The following is a 17,603-nucleotide window of genomic DNA, read 5'->3' as shown; positions in this document are numbered from 1 at the left end:
TCCTGAGAGCGTAACAGTTATAACACTATGGTTAATAACTTCCTCTTCAAAAATCGTGTTCCATTTCTGAGAACACATTATGGGTCTATAATGAAATTCAGCAAAATGTTCTTTATTGGATAACATTCAATTTTTAGAACTATGTAATTTTCTCCAGGTATCTAAGAACACACCCACACAGCAGAAAAAATATGAGTTTTGGAAATGGAAAGGTCCTACAGCCAGGGAATCTTACTTTTTCACATGACTCCTTTTATCCTTGTGATAAATTTATAATTGTGCATGCCGACCTAAAACCTTCAAAACAAACTTCATTATGTATTACATAGTATAACATATTTAAGTGATTCTTATTCACAGAAACCTCCTCAGCTATTCTGAGATGATGTTGCTTCCATGTAACGTAATAAGCTTTATCTGGCTTCAAACTCTGGCTCTCTTTGGCCCTCATTTATTTTGTTCAGGTCATTCAATTGTAAGCAACAGATTGAAAGCAATTCTGTTTCTTTCCTTTGAAATTTTTTTAGGGTAGAGAAAAGTCATCAGATTTTTTGAGTGCCACTCAGTTGCAGGTAATGAATGTTAAGACTCAAGCTAGTGCCAATTAGAGCCCATTCTGAAGAGGCTGACGTGCCTTCCAAGACCTCCTCTGTCCCTGGAGATGGAAGAGGTTGTGTCTGATTTGGGAAACTTATTGCTTTGTGATGCAGAGACAGGGTCAGGTAGGAAAAAAGCTCACCCTGCCAGCACACCTCCCTCTGCTTCTGACTCCTTTTGAAGTCTTTCTGTGGTGGCCTCCTCAGCTGGCTATGTCTCCAGCTACCACACGTTACTATGCTTTCGCTACAGTGCTTACCCTCCAGAGCACGTTTTCCAACAGCTTGTATACAAAGGTCTAATGAGAAAGTCCTGCTCTTTCCAACCACAGTTTGCAATGAGAGACACAGATTATTCAAGTGTTTCCTGCAGTTTTACTGGGAGATAAGTACATACACAAATATTCACTCAGTGAAAGCCTATAAAACTAATGAGAAAAGGAGACACAAATATAACAAGTACTACCTTTTTCTGAACATAGGTTACCTGTACAACTCACAGTAGATGGTAAGGAATAATCTACTACACACTAGCATACATTACCTGTGATTTTTCAAATACCGAATTATAAATAGTTGGTGAAAAGCCAGTTTTTATACAAGTGTGGTGCATGATTCATGCACTGAGATCTTACCAGAATGTAGAACATTATAAGAAGGCTCAGGGGAGACCTCATTGTACTTTACAATTACCTTAAAGGAAGTTGTAGTGACATGGGGATCGGGCTCTTCTCCCAAGGACCAAGTGACAAGGTGAGGGGAAACGACCTCAATTTGCACCAGGGGAGGTTAAGTTGTATATCAGGAGAAATTCCTTTACTGAAAGGACTGTGTAGTATTGAAATATCCTGCCAAGGGAAGTGGCTGAGTCACCATCCCTGGAGGTCTTCTGGAAGTAGGCAGATGTAGAACTTAGCAAGGTTTAGTGCTGGCTTTGTCAGTACGAGGTTAAAGGTTAGACTAGATGATCTTAGAGTAGTGTTAAGCATGAGTGTGTGTGTGTATATAGGAACCCTTGTAAAAACCTTATGCAATGTGAATTGTGCATCTGACCAACATACATTTACAAGTGCTACGACCATCAGAGATCTCCACAGGCAACCCACTGCATTTATACAAGGATTAGGCCATGGTTCTCTGAAGTTAACAGCATCACTGGGATGTCCAAGACCCCACAAGTCACCCTAAGAGTTATTGAAGTTTCTGTTAAGGGCCACAACAGTAGAGTACATGGCTGAAATAACTTCAATGCTGTGAAGATTAAGCATGGATGAGACATTTAACAGATAGTTGAAGTTCACTTCAATTTCCATTTTAATCTATCTTAGATCCAGGTGTTGAGAATCTCTTAACATTTTTCCTAAACAACACAATCAGACAACAAAACCTTCAATTTGTATCCTGGTAGCTTCATTACCATATCTATCCTCTGCTAGTTCTTCCTGTAATGTACTGTATCCTCTCGTCCTCTTGCCTGCCTAAAGTCATGGCACGCTCCTTTCCAGACCATACACAATTTGTAAGATCTGCATTATCTCTCCGTTCCCTTTATATCTTTTCGCCAGTTTCAGTCCTGCACAGCATTAAGGGCAAATGTTTTCCCTCCACGTTCAAAGTTGTTGCCTAACTTGGCATATAAAACAGACCTAACCTAACACTTAAAAACCTCCATTGCCTTTGTGCTAGAAAACTGAGGTGTGATACTGACTTTCTCACAGCATTTTCAGACTCTTTCTCCATGCTGAACATTACACTTTAAATACTTTATTTGATATATATTTAAGAGTTATCATAATTCCAGGTAAAAGAAAGAAAGAAATGTATTGTAGTTGTATACAACTGTGGTGAACAAGCACTCAATTTTTGTATTTTTAAACTAATTTCAATAAATTTCTCCTTTCTTTAAAACCATGGGTCACCAGGCTTCTTAGAAGGCAAAGAATCAGTTAGTTGCTTAGGGCTTTGTACAACATTTACAGTTAGAGATTAGTTAAGTTAAGAAAGCGGGAAAAAGTGCCTGTATGTCCAACCTCAAAGCTTTATCTGACTACATGCTAAAGCAAAAGCAACATACTGCTATGCTTGAGTGGTCTGTGTTCATAACAGCTCACTGCACTGGGACATGATATATGAATTTCCTGAAAACCTCACAGACTGAGAACAAATCTAGCTGTAAGCTCTGTTATGTGATATGAGAGGATTTTCTTTTGCTCAGTCATCTATGAAAGACTGTCATAGGTATAGTCATTTTTCCTTCTGCATTTCTAACCTACATATCGAACTCATTAAAAAAGGCAGGAGGGAACAAACATCCATCTTCTAATGTCTCCTGTGAACTGTTCTTTGCTATGACAATCAAAGCAGAACTTCTGTAGAGAGAAAACTCATTGTATTGCATAGCACAACACTCACTGCCCATGCATGGGGCAAAAAGCTGAATGATGTAGATTTCTAATAGTTGCCTGCCACATTCTGATTAGCTTTTCTTTTTCTCCATGGATATATTCTTTATTACAAATAATCAACTACTGTTACAATTGGTGTTTATTTACTTGTATTTGGCCAAGCTAAATGATGTCATCCTCAGATTAAGCTGTGAGAATTTTTTCATGCTTCTTAAGAACTGATATTAATTAACTTATAAATGTCCATCTTCTTCCCAATATCTTCTAAGGAATTTAGGATGAATATTTGACTACTGTAAAACAAAACAAAACAAAACAAAACATGCTTTTGTGATTTTCTGAGAAGAGTAAGCATTTTCAGTAAAAACCTCCATCATCTCTAAAGGTCACTCCTAATCAAGTCACAATCACCAAGAAGTGGGACAAAAAGTCCCAGATGACAGGTCACTGGAGATGGAAACCTGTAAAACTGAATACAATTCTCAACATGCTGTTTACTCCCTGGGTAGCTAGGCAAATCATTTTACTTCCTTCTGCCTTTGTCTCTCTCTCTCTCTCTCTCTCTGCAATATAAGAAAAATATACCTTGAGACCTAGCTAAAGAGTGTGACATGAGATGTAGTCTGAGATTCACTAATGTACGATCAGGGACTATATGAAAAACTAGGTATGTTATTATTCCTCCTCTTACAGATTCTTCCAAGAAATAACTATTTCCACCAAGGACTTTGTGTGTCAGCTGCCCTTCATGATCAAAAATGTTGAGAATATACAACCCAATTAAACTGATTTTAGATATATAGTCTGTTTGCTGAATGAAAGAAATCATGCCACTGCAGTTATCACACTCCAGTAGAAAACTGTACAGACTGGCGTAAAGGAGGTCTAAACACTAGTCTTCATTTCAGATTTACTTCACCTCTGTCTCCCCCTCTCCAAGATGACCATTAAGCTGGAATTATCAAAAGTATCAGTTAAGAGAAAGCATCTTGAGGTAGGCCCTAATTGGCTCATCATTGGATTTTTACTCCTCAGAAGGGAAAATATGTCCATCTCTAAGACAGGGCCCTCAAAATATACCTGCATTTCCAGAATCCCGTGGAGAAACACTGACAAACTGTAAAAAGAGAAGATCTAGTTCTCACTCCCTAAAATGAAAGCAAAGTTTGCATAGGAACAGCTAGATTCAGGCTCTGGGCAGGGGATGCCTCTGGGCTTCCAGAAGGAAATGCCAGCACAGTGTCAGTTTCACTTAACTGCATCGTTTGTCTCTGTCTCAAAAACTCAGCCTCCTACTATCTTTCAAGATGAGAGATGTTAACATTATTATGCAGAGGTTTCCAAGTGCTACAGAAATAAGCAATTACATTTGCTTCATTATCTGAAGACTCTGGCTTTGGTTGATGCTTGTGAACATTGCTGTCCTTGCCACAAAAGAGCATAAATTAGGAGAAGGAACATCCAAGCTGCACATTTGGATTGCATTACCAATCCCAGTCAGCACATCATAGTGTTGACAGTCATCTGACCATTTAGTGCCTTTTAACAGACTACACTAAATAGCTAAAACTTAGTCACTTTCCCAGGTGACTTAAAATTAAAAAAAAAAAAAAAAAAAAAAGTATTTTAGTACTTTATCTCCTTCAAGTTTTCTAAGGATGCATTTGTCAGTTCAGTGTACTTCCATACTAGAAGAACTTTAAAACTCGCTACACTGTTGTTAGAAAACCTGTTGTTTAAATCTACAGCTTCAAAACACCTCTCCAAGGAGACAAAGAAAATTTAATACAATAATCTGGAACAAGATTTAAGTACATAAGAAAAAAAAGAAAGAACACTTTAATGAAGGATGTTACTATTCATAAAACACAATGGATATTACATATTTTCCTGACATTTCTGCAGCATCACTGATTACTTGTGAGCAAGGAAGAAAGGAGATCCATGAGTCAGACACATGAAAGACCAAGAAGTGACACAGCCTGAATGGCATTATTAATTTAGCTGATAACATTGAGCTTACAGAAAATTGGTAAAATATGTGTACAAGAGATGATGAGATAGCTCCTTTAACTGCACAGGCCCTGAAATACACTTTCATTTCTTACATATATCATGTGGCACAACGCAGTAGCTGGATTTGTATATGATAGCTCAGGCTGCTCCTCAAGAGCTCTGTATGTGGCCATGCACCTTGCAAAATGCGACTACACCAGGCTCCCCACACTTCCTATGGGGTTTTAGAAACCAGTGAGCATGGGTGGGTGAAGGTTGTGTGCAATAGTTTGCATACTTAGAACACACGGAAATAACTCCTGAAAGCACAGGAGGGTCTGAGACTTCATGTAGACAAATATGGCACCTAGCAGACCTACTGAGTAACATTACTAGCCAAAAGGTATACACTTGCATACCAGTAAAACTTCCCTGATGGCTAAATCACCTTTGGATATCTGTAATTTCTTACGGTATACACAAAAGTAACACCTAGATTTCAGGACAGTGTTAACTGCTTTGAAGTCTTGTGGTGGTCTTAACCTGCTGGGAAGCTGAACTCCACCATAGCTGCTCTCTCACTCCTCCTCCTCAAAGGGAAAGGGGGTAGAGGGGGGAAATATGATGGAAAGGGCTCAAGGGTTGAGATAAGGAAAGGGAGATCAATCAACAACTATTGTCACTAGAGCAGTGAGAACTAAAAACAAACTAAAAACACCTTTCCCCCATCCACATGCTTCTACCTCTTCCCCCCAAGCAGCGCAGGGGAATGGGGACTGGGGGCTGCGGTCAGTCCCTGATGCTTCATCTTCAACACTCCCTCACAGTCACTCTCTGCCCCTGCTCCCCGTGGAGTCCCTCGCACAGCATGCCACCCTTCCCAAACTGAACTTGTGGGGGCTGCCCACAGGCAGCAGCTCTTCAAGCACTGCTCCCACACGGCTCCGTCCCACGGGGTCCATCCATCCCCAAGGAGCAAACTGCTCCAGCACAGGTCCCCCATGGGTGGCAGCTCTAGCACGGAGTCTGCTCCTGTGTGGGCTCTCATTATGAAGATGTCTGTCCTCACAAACTAGTGCTATGATATTGAGGCTCTGCTTCCCAGGATGTGGCCAAACTTGGCTCGTTCATGGGAAGTAGAGAATATTTTTCCCCCCCTCTTTGCTTCTGTGTGGCCTTTGCTTCTTTTTCCCTCTTTCGTTTGCTTTTAATTAAATTATCCTTATCTCAACCTGTGAGCCTTTTTCTTTCCATCATACTTTCTTCTCACCCTCTTCTTTTGTGGAGCTGGAAGTAGAGAGTGGTTATGGTGGAGTTGAGCTGCCCAGCAGGATAAAACCACAGCAAGTTTCCACTGGTATCTTGGGTACAGTGAATACCCTATCAGTTTTATTCCCAGTTCCCAGGCTCCTCTAACAGAAAGGAGACAGGCAGCTCCTCCTTAAGGATATTCACCAAGCTCTCAGCTAATGAGACTCAGCCTGTGGCACCACTGCCACAGAAAACTAATTCCAGATCTTCAGCTGCTCTCACCTCACTCTGAAGTACCTCTGCCAGCTGAGGAAGAAACTGCTGGCAATTACAAAAAGGAGTCTCTTTTACCAGAGAGGCTTCTTCTTTTCCCTGCCCCAAAAGCAATGCGATAGCCGAGAAAGGAGTGAACAAGGTGACCTCATTATTAAGAGCCTAAGGAGAGATACCTGCTGTAATACAGCTTTTAGATGCATGTATCTAAAAATCTTTAAGTTGCTATAAGGTAGGAAGACCTCAGCCTCCTAAAGCAAGGGCACATTTCATTGCCAACACCGTGGTTACTAGCAGAGAATTCTGCATGCTAATTATTATGCAATCTGATAATTTTTTCTTTGATCAGAATAAAAGGATTCCCCTCTGGGTGTAGCTTCTTCTCCCTCAGGTACCTGACACTGCTGAAACTGAAGGACATAATTCAATTAACAATGGATGGGAACTTTTAATGAAAATTAACCATTCAGAAACAGATGTTGATGGTACAGAAATCCAGATACTCCCTACGAAGCATCACTGGCTGTCATGTGGATGGGAAAACACAGACAACTTAGAATTATACAGCAGATGAGATACTATACTTACATCTGTGGACCACAATTCAACAAACTGCTCAAGCACACGCTTAGATTTCAGTAATCTGTTTTGCCATATGCTTAAATTTATTCTGTACATTTAGCATTACTAAGTATAAAGTGTATACAAGAAGTATACACTTTAATACTAGTATATCTTCCCAGATTGCTAATTCACCTTTGGATATCTGTGACTTCTTACGGTACAGACAAAAGAGAAACCTAGATTTCAGGGTACAGTTAACCAAAAGTGGAAGAGGACTACATTTGTGAAGCAGACCCCATCACCAAGGCTGGAACTAATGCTAACCATTTGCAAACCAGCACTGCTGAAAGGCTGGGTACAGACCTCCACGGCTTCTGTGACTCGTAGTTCAAAATGACTCACATGAACGCCAAGCTTCAAGTTTTAAAAGCAGGAAATAAAAAAAAACAGTTGGAAAAACAATGCCTACATAAAGTTTTATGCTGCAACTTTTTAAAGTTTTAGGTTCACATTTTTGTTGGCAATACAATTGGAAATATAAAATTAACATAGTGAGCTCCATTTGTAATTGTCCCCCTCTTCCCATTATTCTCTTTTGGAAAGCTGTTGCAGAATCTCATTAAACCAATGATTAGAGACTTTTCTTCTAATTTCCCATGGAAATTTATCCATTACTGGTTTAAACCAATTTGCTCTTGTTCTAGTATTGGCCTTGCACTTAAACAGACTGTTTATCTCCCTGGCATTTACTCCTTCAGTGTATTTACAGACAGCAATCATTTCTCCTTTTGGCACTTGTTCTGAGAGGTTACACAAGAGACTAAAATAAATCTCCCCTTGTACGGTAATGAAAACATGAACTGAGATTGGAGGGGACAGAACTAGTATTTCTGAATGTGGCTACACAGTGTTCTGTATCAGGAGATTCCAGATGCTTCTCAACAGATTCTTGTACAATGGCACCAATGCCCCTTTTCAATATAACTGCATCTCTGCAGCTATTTCAGAATCACTTACATTGTAAGGGGTCTTGGGAGATCATTCAGTGCAGCCTTCCAATCAGCTTTTGAACACTTCCAGGACTTGAGACTCTCTGGACACTCAATTCCTTAACTATCTTCATACTTAATTATCTTCATAGGAGAAAATTTTCCTTATAGCAACATAGAATCAACCCTGTTTCAGTTTAGGACCACTGTCTTTCTGCTGGGTACCTTAGGAAAGAGCCTGGGCTTCATCTTCTTGCTAACCTCTGCAAGTTTTGGAAGGCTGCTATTAGCACTGCCCAAAGCCTTCTATTCTCCAGGCTTTACTAGCCCAGCATCCTCAGCCTCGCAGGGCACTCAGCACTCCCAGCCCTCAGCCATCTCAGTGGCCCTCCACTGAACTCGCTGCTTTGACATTCACAGAGCTGTCTCCCCCAGGACCCCTTCTACTGTGAACTGCTCACTCCCCTAAAGGGCCACCACACATTTCGTCTTCTTTGCCTGTGTTTCTTGAAGAGCTGTTGCCTCCCTATCACAGATCTCCAGGCATATGAGCTTTTCCACCACTTCACAGTTTTTCCAATGATTTCCCAGTTCTGTGTCCATAGATGGAGCTCTAGCTCCTCCTGTTCGTTTCCTAGGCTGCATGCATTTGTGCATAGGCACTTGAGAGGGGTTTCCTTTCGCCTGTGTTTCATCTTTCCTGAGGACTCTCTCACTTCACTCCTCTGTCCCTTGTAGTTATCAGCCATAACCCTTACTCCTCACTTAACTCTAAGCTGTCATCACCATGCCCTGATACAGCCCAGTTTAAAACCCTCCTCACCAGGTTGGCTAGCCTCTTGGCATAGTTGTTTTTCCTTCAATTTGTCAAATGGATGCTGTCTCTCCCACTATGCCTCAGAGGAACCTGTGATCATAAAAGCCAAAGCACTTCTTGGGACACCAGCCCCATAGCAAGCTGTTAACTCACAAGTTGTGTCTGTACAGAATCACAGAATCATCTAGGTTGGAAGAGACCTCCAAGATCACCGAGTCCAACCTCTGACCTAACACTAACAAGTCCTCCACTAAACCCTATCCCTAAGCTCTACATCTAAACGTCTTTTAAAGACCTCCAGGGATGGTGACTCCACCACTTCCCTGGGCAGCCCATTCCAATGCCTAACAACCCTTTCAGTAAAGAAGTTCTTCCTAATATCCAACCTAAACCACCCCTGGCGCAACTTTAGCCCATTCCTCCTCGTCCTGTCACCAGGCATGTGGGAGAACAGACCAACCCCCACCTTGCTACAGCCTCCTTTAAGGTACCTGTAGAGAGCGATAAGGTCGCCCCTGAGCCTCCTCTTCTCCAGGCTGAACAAGCCCAGCTCCCTCAGCCGCTCCTCATAAGCCTTGTTCTCCAGGCCCCTCACCAGCTTTGTTGTCCTTCTCTGGACTCTCCTGTCATCCAAAGGAAATTAAGGAACATCTCTGCCTTTGTCCCCTTAGTAGTGTAAGTTAATTTATTTCAGATTTCCCTTGGCAGTAGCACTGGTGTCCATGCAGATGAATAGCAAGGAGCAACAGTTCAAGGACAGATGAAGTTCAGCAGTCTCTCTGCAACATCCCTTGCCAAGCAACACAGCTCCTATGACAGCATGTCTGATCAGCACAGATGGGTTCCTGTCTCCTGAGGAAAGGCATCTCCAACCACTGTTATCTGCTGCTTCCTCCTGCTGCTAATCACAGAATCATATAAACACTTAGCTTGGAATAGACCTTCAAGATCATTAAGCCTAACCATCAACCTGCCCTACTGAGTCCCATTACAGAACCATGCCCCTTAGTGCCACATCCACACATCTCTTAAATACCTCCAGGGATGGGGACTTCACCACTTCTCTGGGCAGCCTGTTCCAACATTTGACCCTCTCCATGAATAAGTTCTTCCTATGTCCAAAAAAACCCTCCTCTGGTACAACTTCAGACCATTTCCTCATATCTTATCTAATGGTGAGATGGCTTTCCCTGAAGGTCTCTGTTGCCTTTCATTGATAATGACCTAGAAAAGGGCAACTGTACAAAGTTGGCCGAGTCAACCACTTGCATCTGCGCCTGTGCCACAAAAAAGGCATCAAGGGTGTTAGTAATGGGAGACTTTTGCTGAGAGGCACTGGAGCACCCATTTGCCATCCAGAGAATCTCCCCAGAGAGGTTTGCTTCCTCTCCAGGGCCCGCATTCATGATATCACGAAGAGGATACTACCCATTCCTACTCTTTTATGTAGGGTCAAATGAGGCTGCAACAAAGAGAATCCAAAATATCAAAAAGGACTTTATGTCCCTTGGAAAGATGTTGAAGGGACTGGGAGAGCAAGTAGTGTTTTCCTCTATCCTCCCAGCTGGTGACTGGATGAAGGAGATGAATAGGCTAAGTGGACAACTGTCTGCATGGCTTGTGCCATGCTCAAGGTTTGGGTTCTATGATTTTGGGTGCACTTTTGAGAGACTGGACATGCTGACACCAGATGGGGCACAGGTGACCAGGTAGGGCAAAAGTGTTCAGAGCAGGAAGTGGGCTGGGCTTATTAGCAGGGCTTTAAACTAGATTCAGCAGGGGAAGGGGACGCACCACTGAGTGACAGAATGGAACCCAGGGGTATTGTCACTTTAGGAAGCAACAGGGAAATACTTGTGAACTGTCCCAAAGCAACTAGGAAGGGCTCCTCTGAAAAGGTGATGTGACTGACAGCCCAGCTGAAGTGCTGCTACACCAGTGCATGCAGCATGGGAAACAAACAGGAGATGGAAACCACAGTGCAATTAGAAAACTAGGACCTGAGTACTACCACGGAAACATGGGGGGACAGATCCCATAACTGGAACACCAGAATAGTGGGCTACAAGCTTTACAGGAGAGACAGGCAGGGAAGGAGGCATGGGGTGTTGCCCTCTATGTTAGGGAATGGATTGACTGAGAAGAGCTGCCTCTGAGAAACAGCCACGGACAGGTTGAGAGCTTGTGGGTTAAAGTTGAGGTTTGAACCAATAAAGGGCAGCTTGTGGTCTCCGTCTGCTATGGGCTGCCTGATCAAGGGGAGCCTTCTTGCTTCAGCTACAGAAAGCATCATCCTTGCACACTCTCATCCTGATGGGAGACTTCATCCATCTGGATGTCTCCTGGGAAAACTACACAGCAGGATGTGGGCAATCCAGGAGACTCCTGGAGTGCATTGAGGATAATTTCCTCGACCAAGTATTAGATAAACTAACCAGAGGAGAAATGTTACTGGAACTGATGCTCACCAGTGCAGATGAACTCATTAAAGAGGTTAAGATCAGAGGCAGTGTGGGCTGCAGTGACCCTGCTCTGGTTGAGTTTGTGATCTCCAGGCATACAGGCCTGGCAAAGAACAAAGTCAGGAATTCCTGAAATTCCAAAGAATGAACTTCCAGCTATTTAAAGACCTAGTGGGCAAGATCCCCTGGAACACCATCCTTAGGGGCAAAGGAGCTGAACACAGCTGGCAACTCTTTAAGGATATTTTTATTAGAGAGACAGAACTCTCCATCCCTCTGTGTCAGAAAGTGGGCAGGGAGGACAGACAACCAGGAAGGTGGAGCAAGGACCTGCTGGTCAAACTAAGGTGCAAGAAGGAAATGCACAGGCAGTGGAAGCAGGGACATGTGGCCTGGGAAGTGTACAGGGATGCAATCAGGATGTGCAGGTATGGGATCAGGAGAGCCAAGGCATGAATGGAATTGAGCTTGGCAAGGGATGCAAAGAATAACAGGAAGGGATTCTATAGGTACATTGCTCAGAAAAGAAAGGCAAAGGAGAGTGTGCCCCCTCTGAAGGATGAGAAGAGAGAACTGGTAATGGCAGACATGGAGAAGGCTAATGTGCTCAGCGACTTCTTTGCCTCAGCCTTCTCTGCCAGTCAGGCTTCCCATGTATCTCATCTCCCTGAACCTGTAGGGGGTTGGGGGAGCAAAGTTCCTCCCATGGAAAGCAACGAGCAGGTTTGAGACCACCTAATGAAAATGAACAAGCACAGGGCTACGAGGCCCCATACCGTACATCCCAGGGTCCTGAGGGAACTGGCTGATAAGAGTTACCAAGCCTCTCTCCATCATATTTCAAAAGTCCTGGCAGTCAGGTGAAGTCCCCTGTGACTGGAAAAAGGGAAACATCACTCCCATTTTAAAAAAAGGGTTGAAAGGAGGACTTGGGGAACTATAGACCACCTCTGTGCCTAGGAAGATCATAGAACAGATCCTCCTGGAAGCAATGTCAAGGCAGATACAGGATGAGAAGGTGCTCTGGGACAGCCAGCATGGCTTCACCAAGGGCAAATCGTGCCTGACCAGTCTGGTGGCCTTCTGTTGATGGAGTGACTGCATCAGTTGACAAGGAAAGACCGACTGATGTCTATCAGGACTTCTGTAAGGCCTTTGACACAGTCCTACATGACATCCTGATCTCCAAATTGGAGAGATATCGATTTGAAGGGTGGGCCATTCAGTGGGTAAGAAATTGGCTTGAAGGTTGCACCCAGAGAGGTGTGGTCAATGGCTCTAAGGCCAGGTGGAGGCTGGTGACAAGTGGTGAAGTGGTGTCCCTCAGGGGTCTGTTTTGGTACCAACATTGCTTAATATCTTCAACAGTGATGTAGTAAATGGGATCAAGAGCATCCTCAGCAAGTCTGCAGATGACACTAAGCTGAGTTGTGCAATCAATACAGCAGAAGGAAGGGATGTCATCCAAAGGGACCTGAACTAACTAGAGAAGTGGGCCCACGTGAACATAATGAGGTTCAACAAGGCCAAGTGCAAGGTGCTGCACCTGGGTCAGAGCAATCCCAGACATGAGGACAGACTGGGAAAAGAACACACTGAGAGCAGCCCCGCAGAGGGGGACTTGGGAATTCTAGTAGATGAATAGCTTGATATGAGCCATGCAGCCCAAGAAGGCCAACTGCTTCTTGGGCTGCATCAATAGAGGAGTGAGCAGCAGGTCAAGGGAGGTGATCGTGCTCCTCTGCTCTGCCTTCATGAGGCCCCACTAGGAGTGCTGCATCCAGGTCTGGGGCCCCCAACAAAGAAGGATGTGAAGCTGTTAGAGCAGCTCCAGGGGAGGGCCATGAAGATGATCAGCACCTCTCCTATGAAGAAAGGCTGGGAGAGCTGGGGCTGTTCAGCCTGGAGAAGAGAAGGCTCGAGGGATACCTAATTGCAGCTTCTCAACACTCAAAGGAAGCTTATAAAAAAGATGGAGAGTGACTTTTTGCTCAGGTAGATAATGACAGCACAAGAGGGAATGGTTTTAAACTAAAAGAAGGAAGATTTAGATTAGAGGTCACTCAGAGGGTGGTGAGGCACTGGCACAAGTTGCCCAGAGAAGTTATGGAAGCCCCATCCCGGGATGTGTTCAAGGCCAGGGCAACCTGTTCTAGTGGTGGCATCCCTGCTCATGGCAGTGAACTAGAGGTCTAGATGGGACTAGATGATCTTTAGGGTCCCTTTTATCCCAAGCCATTCTATGATTCCATGATTGGCTCTTAGGGCACATTACCAATTCTATAAATTTAGATTTCAGGGTGGAGAAGTATTTTCAATTGCACTTAACTTTAGGGTGGCAGAAACATTGCATTCTTAAAAGACATTGAAGAATGCAGCCCCTGATAACTGTCTCTTTTTGGGATGTCATGCTAACAGCAGACAATGTGTTCTGAAGTAATGTAACCAGTTGTTACCCACATGCAGAAAATTCAGATTGCAAAGTAAATAACCTCCTATGGCGAGGAAATGACTTCCTATGAATAGCTGTAGCTAAATCTTGTTACTAGTAGTACAGCATTTTCCCCAAGACCTCAGGTTTTACAAAATATAATCCTTCTTTTGCACTGATCTTTTTTTTTAATTTTAAAAACGTTTTAGAAACTGATTTTAAACACTAAGTGTAAACAATGAGTTTAAATATTTTTAAACAAAAACTGTAATTTGATACAGTTAACACCACTGCCACAGCAGAAACAGAATTAGGAGTCATTCTGACAGGGATTGGAAAAGCCAAAGCAATTTTACAGACAACATATTTTCAAATATAACTATGAGGCCAGACTACGGATGCTCACCTTTTTCAACTTCAATTAAATCCAGTATTGAGATATGAGCAGAAAGAAACATTTTAAAGTTTTCTTCTGGAAGAATCCATCAGTCCTTCAAGTGTGGACAACCATTAAGTATTTAGCATTCTGATTGCTCTGTTTTTGTAGCAGATAATGATTTGTCACCTATTATCACTTCAATTTTTACTGTCATTTACATTCAGTCTAGGAACAGTAATATTGATTTTGCCTGCTACATTTTTTTAAGAGCATGCAATAAAATATTTTCCAGACATTCATACTCTTTCCAGAAGAGGCTGTGCCTTCAGATTACAGACTTTTGATACCTGCTAGTTTCCATATGAACCTTCTGTAATGATAAGGAGTGAAAAAAATCAAATACTCCCAAATTGGCACTGAAGTACTTTAAATACCTGAAGAGGAAAACACTCACTACAAAACTTTGGTGGGATTCATCTCAAGCATGGCAGTAACATGCTGTGATAGAGGCTGTGTCACTTAGTGGGTACCACAGCATCCTGGGACTTGAAACATTTGGGCTGCATTCCACCACAATAAAGCCAAACAGAATTATAACTCAGCAATAATTTGTGGGACACAGGCATGTTGCAGCAGACATCGCCTCAATAGTTTTCAATACTACACAGATGAGTCCACATTGATTATAATACAACTGAAGAATCAAGAGAAAATACTACGAGACCCAAGAGGAAGAGATGAAGCCAGTACGACAAAAGGGCATTGATGAACTAATACTTCATAGCAGTAGTAGTACAGCAGAAGATTACATAAATTGTGACTGTTGGAAGGAGATGAACCCTGGGAGAAAATCTTCAGGAAATGGTGGCTGCTGAAGTTAAAACAAGAATGTTTTCTGCAGAATTAAACTAAATCATGATGCACTAAGAAAAGACATTTGATGCGATCCAAGAGTCAAGAAAAATGAAAGAAAACGATCAGAAGGAGAAAATAAGACTTGCTCTACGATGGTTAATTAGTAAAGGGGCTGACCTCTGATCCAGTGAGTCACAGAATGTGTTAATAATTAACCCTTTAAATTTCTTTAATCCTTTATGTCTGATTGTTTCCCTTAAACATCCAAAATATTGTGTTATCCCCTGTGGGTGTCAGGTGGGAGACATATTTTAAACCACAACAAAATAATCATAAAAATAAAACAAAATAAACCAAAAATACCAATCTATCAGACCTCCATACAGACAAGCATTAGATTTTTTTTTTTTTAAGTTAAAACAAAACAAAACAAAAAACGTTAGATAACTTATCTGAATTATGTTCAAAGTATTTAGAGCTTAGGGATATGGTTTAGTGGAGGACTGTTAGTGTTAGGTCAGAGGTTGGACTCGATCTTGAGGTCTCTTCCAACCTAGAAATTCTGTGATTTCTGTGAAATCTGCTCATAAGATTTGGAATCAATATTGATTATCTTTTAGATACTAGTTTCCGTTTGTTGTTGTTGTCAAAAATCTATTCATGAAAAGCTTGGAAATTCTTTAGCTCGCCACAAAATCCTGGTATAGGACTGAAGTCCTGGTCGAGAAAAAAAAAACACAAACACAAACAAAACTAAAATGAACAAAATGTGCATACACTCCACATTTGTCTGTTTACTTACAGGACAATGATTAAATGCACACACAGCATGTGAAAAAAAATGCTGTGGTCTTCCTCAGTGTACTGCTATCACCAAAACAGAATAAAGTTTTACCAACTTCTCATTGTTCTCAGTTAAGCGTGAACTACATACGGATAAACAAATGTCCAAGACAACGTTAGCTATTTTGCTTCCAGTCACTTAACATCATGCAACTGATTAAGCAGAAGATCTGTTTAAAAGAATAATGGTAATAATGGTATCAAAGAATGGTAAAAAGAATAACTACTACTTCATCACACACAAACAAATAAAAGCATCAGAGCACTGCAGAAAGAAATATAAAGGTGTAAATGAAGTATTAAAACTTCAAAGGAAATGCAAGGAATTTACAAGTTTGGGAAAAATCCCAGCTCTGAGAAAATTAGCTTTGTAACAGAAAGCTTTCCTTGCTTCCATCAAACAAGACAATAGGTACTATCATATTAACAAGATTATTATTACAACAGCTAGAGGACACAACAGAGAGCAGAAACAATCTCAGAACAACTTTATTTAGGTTCAAGATTCTCCTAGATGATCATGCATCAACTGCTGTAGGAATGAAAAATCTGGACAATGACTAAAAAATGTTGAGAGTAGAACTGTTGAAACTTATCAAACACCAGATTCAGAATTCAGAAATAAATTGCATGATTCCAGAATCAAAAAGTACATGAGTAGAATAGTTAGATTACTGTTCCTTATATCATCTTTTTTGATATAGGAACCATTAAGATGTGAATCTAGAAATAGCCATGTGATTAACATATCCTGCCATAGAGTATTACTTAGTTCTTAAGAGTTATAAATAGGTAAAAATCTCATTTAGTAAAAGTTATTTTTACTTGGCAATGATGGCTTGTTATTTTCCTTTCCTCACTGAAAGAGATGATTTTTTTAAGTGGTTACCTGCAAGCTAACAAACTGACTCATAAATTTGTTGCAATGTCTGTCTGTCTAAGGAAGAGCTGTAGACAAAATATTTAAATATTTTGCATATGTCTTCATTATACAGAAGTAGTCCATAGGTATTAGATGTCATCCTGTGCAAACAAGTCTACAAAAAATCTACATTTTTCTAAATGCTTCACAAACTTGATGCAAACTGCACTTTTAACTGGCACTAAATAAACTTGAAAGGATATGATTGTTGCAGAAGCTAGTTATGATTTCTAAGAAAATATATATTTTTTCTACATTTCATACTACACTTTTACTGATGCTGAGCTATAAAGAATTTAGCTGCTAAGAGAAGATCCTCCTAAAATTTTCCTTTGGTAGCAGTGAGAAACAAAATAGAAAGTAAAATCTTTGCTAGTTTAGGAAGTGACTAACAAAAAATTAATTACATTTGGATCACTGATATCCGGCAAAACACAGAAATCATGTGGTAAACTTGAAGCAACAGCACTTGATAGCCATACAATACCATGAAATAAACTGAAGTAATTCAGACTCATTTTTGAAGTTCCCACAATACTCAAGGAACTAGTTATGATATTCAAGGAACTGCCAAAGGAAACTCAGACGCTGAATGTATACACCCTGAATTTCCCATTACATTTGACTCTCCAAGCATGGATACAAAGAAAAGCAAAGAACACTGATGTAGAAAACTGCAGCAGTACACTACAGCAGAGTAAATTGTCAGTCTTTTACCTCCCTCAGCTTGTATGTATCACAGTGCCTGCAGCTAGGAGCAGAACTCTACACCTGGTCACTCCGCATCTGTAGGGTGGTCCAGGTACTATTCTCTGGACCTC

The 17,603-nt window shown here is 41.5% G+C and overlaps 1 protein-coding gene across 1 annotated transcript in view; it reads right to left on the bottom strand.

Moving 5' to 3' along the window:
* The window catches only part of TPK1 (thiamin pyrophosphokinase 1), a 316,605-nt gene that overhangs the window by 86,702 nt on the left and 212,300 nt on the right, over positions 1-17,603 (bottom strand). The window lies entirely within an intron of this gene.

This window comes from Netta rufina (genome assembly GCF_964035555.1).
Source record: "Netta rufina genome assembly, chromosome: 2".
NCBI lineage: Eukaryota > Metazoa > Chordata > Aves > Anseriformes > Anatidae > Netta > Netta rufina.
The sequence above is the reverse complement of the archived record's forward strand: the minus strand, read 5'-3'. Positions and strand labels throughout refer to the sequence as shown.